Below are 7,183 nucleotides of genomic sequence, written 5' to 3'. Positions count from 1 at the left end.
AGGTCATACAGTGGATACAGCACAAGTCCTGAGTCAGTAGGACCTGAGTTCAAATATGACTTCAGACACTTAATAATTACATTAACACTTAACTCTACTGTCTTCCAAAAGGAAAAAAAAAGATTATGATCAAATTCAGATGGCAAGATTGACTTGTTAAACAGTTGTAGAAAAATGGCACAATTCAGTACTAAACAACATCACAAATATTGCAAAAGTTCAGGAATGAAGCGATCTAGGAGCACTAGAGACACAGGTCCTAGATTTTGCTACTAAAGCTTAGATAATGTAAAGTAAGCCACTTCTCTCTGGGTCTCAGTTTCTTCTTCTTTAAAATAAAGGAGTTGCACTAGATGATGTCAGAGATTCCTACCAGCTCTTATATTGTTTTTCTATTTCCTTTCATAATAATGTTTTATTTTTAATGAATATTAAATAAAATGAGCATTTCCACTTTGGGAGAGCAAGGCGATAAATATTCATTAAACATCTACTATTGTGCTAAGCCTTTTACAATATACAAAGTAAAACAAATAGAGGGATTCATCATGAAGCTGCAAATCTACATTTCATACAACTCATCCTTTTAAACACATTATTATATATTCAATTATTATATATTATATTATATTAAATCTAACATATTTTTTATTTTCCTTTTTCATTTTTTTCATTTTGATAATCCCATTACTAACTCTCCTTTTTTCCCTCCCAACTTTCCCTCAAGTTAAAAGAAAGAAAAAAAAATAAAATCCATGGGTCAAATTTGCATGTGCAAGCAAAAGTCTCACTTTGACCTAGTGTATTTAATCACTATTCCTCTGGAATTATGGTCAGTAAGCTTATTAACCTAAATGCTTAAGTCTTCCTGTGTATTTCATTCTTCATAAGTTCATTTAAAGTCTTCCCTATCATAATACCATACAGCAAAATAGTATTCCATTATATTAATATTCCATAATGGTTCAGTCATTCCCCAATATCCTTTCAGTTTCTAGCTTTTTGCCAATGCAAAAAAAAATGCATCTCTCTTAGGTTCTATAATTCTAATCAGGGAAGGCTTTCATATGGAAGATACTGAATTTGAATCCTAGAAAGATAGATAAGATATAGCTAAATATAGAGCATAACTAATAATCTGACACTCAGGGCAAGCTCTGCAAAGTGCACCTTGGGAGCAATGAGTATAAAATGTGCCCTTAAATCAACTTAAGACAAATCCAAATGTAGAAGAGCAGGAAAAGGAAGACTTATGAAGATATCTAAGACCTCAGGACACAAGGCCCTGGGTGGGAAAAGACCCTCAGACTCTTAAGATCACTGCTAATATGTAGGTGGGACTCCTAATATCACCTTGAGGGGTGAGAGTCAAAGACCCTCAGACTCCTAAGATCATTGCTAAGAAGGTCACTGCAGAAGGTCACTGAGAAGGAACAGTACAGGGTTAGGCTGGGGAAAGAATATAGCTACAAAGCCATGTGGCAACTAACTTCATATTCTGGCTAGATATTCTTGATGACTTGGAACTAAATCCTATTGTTTTTCATGTTAATGGATTCAAATGTTGTCATAATCCTCTAAATTTTTGTGACTTGGGCAAAGTTCTGATTACCTGGCTCTAGTTAAGGTTATGATTAAATCAATTGATCAATAAACATTTATTAAGTACCTAATATATGCACTGCAATGTGCTAAGAACTAAAGATACAAAAAAGAGACCAAAGTCAATCCCTGATCTCAAGATTCTCACACTCTAATAAGGGAAGAGAAGACAAACAATGATTAGACAGACAAACTTGGGGCAGCTAGATGGTTCAGTGAATGGAGCACCAGCCCTGGAGTCAGGACGACTTGAGTTCAAATTTGAAGTCAGATACTTACTAGATGAATAACTTTAGGCAAGTCACTTAACCCTGATTGTTTTGTATCCAGGGCCAACTCCAGTTGTCCTGATTCATATCTGGCCAAAGGACTCAGTTGGTTGCAGAAGAAAAAAGAGAGATTGGTTAGCATAGCACCCCTTCACCAATTCCTGTTCATATCATCTCCCTAATGTCATGGTCTTCTTCAAGAACAATTGATAAGGGGCAGCTAGGTAGTACAGTGGATAGAGCACTGGCCCTGGAATCAGGAGGACCTGAGTTCAAACCTGACCTCAGACACTTAATAATTGCCCAGCTGTGTGACCTTAGGCAAGTCACTTAACACCATGCAAAAAATAAAAAAGAAAGAAAGAAAAATTGATAAACAACAAAGACAAACTATCTAAAGGCTAAATTATATCTAATTTTAGAGGAAAAATGGGGATCAGGAAAGTCTTCCTATAGAAGAGGGATATGTATATACAAATACATATTTGGGGAAAGAGAGAGAGAGGGATTAACTTGGACTTGAAGGAAGCCAGGGAATCTAAAAGGAAAAAATGAGGAGAGAAAGAATTCCAGGCATAGGGAACAGCTAGTAAAGATGCCTGGAGTTAGGAGATGAACTGAACTGTTCAAGAAATAGCAAAGTAGCCAATGTGCAAAAATGGAAGAAGACTGGAAAGGAAGTGAAAGGGGGTGGGAAGGGGGATTTTATATTCTATCCTGAAGGTAATAAGAAGTCATTAGAGTTTATTAATTAGTGGGATGAAATGATATAAATAGGAAGATCACTTTGGTCCCTGAGTGAAGGATGGACTGGAGTAGGAAGAGATTTGTGACATGGAAACAAACCAGCAGGCTATTATAATAGTGCAGTTTTCAGGGGTTGGGGGCCTGCACTAGGGTGTTGGCAATGCTAGAGGAGAGATGTGTTTATGAGAGATGTTATACAGATAAAATCAACAAGCCTTGGCTACAGTTTTTTTATGGTGAGTGTGAGGTTGGGGGTTGGGTGAGATTGATAATGTGAGAGACAGTGAGGAGCTGAGAATCACACCTAGTTTGTGAGCCTGGGTGATTGGGAGGTGGTACCCTTGCCTTTAGAAAGAGGAAGGGATTTTGAGAGAATGATGATCAGTTCAGTTTTGGAAAGGGAAAGGAGAGGGCATCCTAGGTGAGAACAATTTAAGTAATGGAACAGAGGAAGCATGGTCCTTTTTTTTTCATCTTCCTTTTTAATATGTAATCCAAAGATAGCTAAGACTATGGATGAGTCAGACCAAGTTTAAATAGAATCTACTCCTTTGGAAATAACTCTGTAATTTGATCCATCCCCCAGTCTCCCCCATAGTCAATCTCAAAAAATAAACCAGCATCAGTGTTGTTTAGAAAAAAAAAGAAATTAGAAATTAGGCCAAGGGTTGTTCTTTTTTTTTTCAAAAAACATTATATCATCCATACCTTGCCTGACTGGGTTTTCATTGATTTATGTTCATTTTTCATCCTGGGGAAGAATTTCCTACCACCAATTCACATTTTGCCTAATTAATTATGGAATGGAATCCCTTCTGTCACAAAGTTGGACATGTTGTGCTGTATTGTCAAATTGGATGTATTATAAATTTACTGATTTGGGTGGTACTCTTTGAAGTGTGCATCAGAGTTCTGCCTTTTTTAGGGACAATGCCTGTGAAATCTTGGAAAAGCAGAGAAAACCAAATTCAAAGTAAAGTGAACAGGAAGGTGAATTTAATCTTATCAGAATAGATGTGATCAGACTATATTTAACTCAAAAAGAAACTAGTTGGAAAAAAATGAAAAGTTGTTTAAGAGTAATTGAAGGGAATTTCATTCACTATCCAAGGAAATACTGTGATTTCAAACTTACTTATCTTAGGGTTTGGGATTTCCCAAGGAAATGGGAGTTTCATGGGGGATCTCCTGCAGATTTGATACCAGGTCAAATTCAATTATGAAAAGTGAGTTTAAAAAGAAATTCATAGAGACTGTCACAGTTTTTCAAAGGAGAATAGGGACAAAAGAAATGAAATACAGTGAAAGTTGGGGTTTATTGGACATAATTAGCAAAATCACTAGTTTGAAATTTTATCTAAAGGGAGCTGATAAGGGGAAATAGAGAGGGGAAAGATAGAAGGGGAAATGAAGGAAGAAAATCAGGCAGTATTTTTTTTAGGAGAGGAGGAGGAACATTAAAAAGCAACTTAATAATAATAACTCTGGTTTATAAAGCAAATTAGGTCCTATCTCAAAAGAATTTACATACACATAATTTCATTTGATCTTAATGACAACTCTATGAATCAAGTGATGCAAAAGCTATCCCTATTTAAAAGAAGTAAAAATGAGACTCAGAATGCTGAATAACTTGTTCAAAATGATATAATGCAGCTAGTAAGTAGAAAGCAAGAGTAGAATTGAGTCTATGTAACTTCAGTCCTTTCCCCAATGCCATGCTGTCTCTCAACAGAAAACAAAATATTTCATGAAATTCTAGAACTTATAAAACTTCTAAAGCTTCTAAAATGAGGGAGAAAGTATAAAAGTAATAGAAGGAAATTAGAAAAGATAAAAAATTATGTGATAAGAGAGACCTTCAAGACCAATCTATTAGAAATAGTAGGTATAACTTCACATGCTCCCAGTGGTATGATATTAAGTTAAATATTATATAATTAAATTAAGTTAAATATTATATAATTATTAACAATTAATATTCATTGATAATTTTGTAAGTATCTATATGGAAAGAAGGAAGGATCATAGGGAGAAAGGAGAAAGGGAAGAAGGAAAGGAGCAGACAGGGGAAGGAGGATTGAAAAAAGGAAGGAAGGAAGGAAGGAAGGAAGGAAGGAAGGAAGAAAGGAAGGAAGGAAAGAAGGAAGGAAGGAAGGAAGGAAGGAAGGAAGGAAGAAAGGAAGGAAAGAAGGAAGGAAGGAGGGAGGGAGGGAGGAAGAACTAAAGGGAGGAATAAAGGGAGGGGGGCAGGAAGGGAGGATGGAAGTTGACATTCTTGTTATATCTTGATCTCTGTGAACCTCGTCTCATTCTTCAGGATTTCCTCCACATTCTTGGAACTGCTCAGTATCATCTAAACCTGTTGCTTCTGAGTCATACGAGTAGAAGTTCCATCCTTAAGGAGAAGACTATATCTTGAGCTAATTACACCTGGATTGTGTATGTCTGTTCCTCCATAATCCATATATCCGGCATCAATATTAGTCATATCCCCTGACTTTGTTCACTCGGATGACCTAAAATGATTTCTAAGCTCAGTTTACTCTCTCTGATATGGAAGCTATGGTAGACAAGGCACCAGTCCTGGAGTCAGGAGGAACTGAGTTCAAATGCAGCCTCAGAACTAACTATGTGACCTTGAGAAAGTCACTTAACCCTGATTGCCTCATCCAGGGCCATCTCCAAGTCATCCTAATTTATATCTAGCCACTGGACCCAGATGACTCTGGAGAAGTAAATGAGGCTGGTGACTTGGCACAGCACCCTCAAATTCAATTCACTTGCTTGTCATTACCTCCCTAATGTCATGGTCTTCTTCAAGGATGAAGGAGAAATATCATCATCATCATCATCATCATCATCATTTTTTCTTATCATTTTAATGGTGAGCAATTGGCACTCAAAGCATGCCTTCCAAAGTGATGCCAGTAAAGCAACAAAATGCACTAAGTCAAAGTGGCAGTACACAGATCCTTTATTAACATGAACCTAAGAACTTTCAAGTAAATTAGCCACCAGAGGGATCTCTCCTAGGCTGTGGGATATAATAAAACATATTGACACTGGCAAAAGAGTTAATTAAAGCTTTTAAAAGAGTTCATTCAAGGTATACTCTAATTCAAGTCAAAATTCAAACACATAGAAAAAACTCATTAAATTTAGCCTTCTGCCTGGGTTACTACTGTAGGCTATATGCTCTTACATTTGCAACAATTACTAATGTACAGTGAGAAAGATTCCTATTTCCACAAGATCTGTAGTAGTATAACTGAGCTAATACAATAGAATTCAGTGCTTGCCTTGGCAGCACATATACTAAAATTGGAATCATACAGAGAAGATTAGCATGGCCCCTGTGCAAGGATGACACATAAATTCATGAAGACAATAGAATTTCCTAATTCTTGGCAAAATTAATAGGCTCATGTGAATGATAATATTTTTTTTCTTTTTTGATAGGTATTGGTTTAATAGGAGGGGGTATCAGAGAGAGAGAGAGAGAGAGAGAAGGTAGGGAGGAAGGTAGGTAGATAGGTAAAGTAAGCATTTATTAAGCATATAGGCCAGGTACTATCCTCTTGGTAATGTAGTTAGGAGTCAGGTGAAGCTGATGCTTTTTAAGTAAAGCAGCCATGTAATGGAAAAGACCTAGAAGTACAATGGTGGGGAACTGGATTCAGTCAAGATGAGGTAAAATCAGAGAGTCCTGGATGGTCCCAGGGACATAGTCCAAGATTTCAATGGAAAGGAAGTAGAAATGAAGATGAAAAAAGATATGGCCTAGAGATTAACTAGGAAAATGGTAATTTGGGTTTCTTGGTAACCTTAATTGTAAAAAGTTAAGTCTTTTCTTCCCACTAGACTTGCTATAGTGGTAATGGAATGAGAGTGGAACAATGGGAAGAGAAATGGACTGAGCATGAGGACACCTACTTCTAACCCTCACTCAAATCACTAAGTAGGAAATTTGATCTTCAGAAAGTCATTTTAATGCTATGAGCTTCAATTTCATTATTTATTAAATAATGACTTCTGAAATCCTTTCCTCCTTTAAGAGTCCATGATTAACCACTTGAGTTAGATCTCCACCCCCTCTTCAATATTCCCTAATTGATGGGCATCATGATGGGCATTATACAGTCATCATGAAACCTAGACACCTGGAAGGGAAGACAAGAGTCCCTTAGTGCTAGTAATAAACATTCAGTCTGGGAAGAGAAATAAACAACAACATAATGCAAGTCATTTGCTTCTTATTAAATCTTGCCTACCGCAGAAGCCAGTCCCTTTTTAGATTTAAAACAGGTCAGAGGGAAGCAGTTTGTCTCTATGAAGCCCAGTGAATTATCTGCTCTCCCTGTCTAATCAATGTACTACCACAGTCAGGGGATAGAATATTCATTCCAAGGCCCATACCTTCATCTTCACCCCAATCTGTAGTCACTTGTCACGAATAATCACTCTCATCTCCTCAGGGATAAGCCTCATCTAATTGAATATTTCCAAAATTAAAATTAAGCAAATGTATCATGTTCCTGAAAGGCAGAGTATCATGTTGAATG

The 7,183-nt window shown here is 36.6% G+C and overlaps 1 non-coding gene across 1 annotated transcript; it reads left to right on the top strand.

Annotated features, from left to right (window-relative positions):
• Nucleotides 1–5,912: 5,912 nt before the first annotated feature.
• On the top strand, nt 5,913–6,019 carry LOC141510391 (U6 spliceosomal RNA). Its single transcript, XR_012474886.1, has one exon. It is a non-coding gene; the product is annotated as a U6 spliceosomal RNA (small nuclear RNA).
• Nucleotides 6,020–7,183: the final 1,164 nt, after the last annotated feature.

The sequence above is a fragment of the Macrotis lagotis genome, chromosome 1, assembly GCF_037893015.1.
Source record: "Macrotis lagotis isolate mMagLag1 chromosome 1, bilby.v1.9.chrom.fasta, whole genome shotgun sequence".
Lineage (NCBI taxonomy): Eukaryota > Metazoa > Chordata > Mammalia > Peramelemorphia > Peramelidae > Macrotis > Macrotis lagotis.
This window is presented reverse-complemented; position numbering and strand designations above follow the sequence as displayed.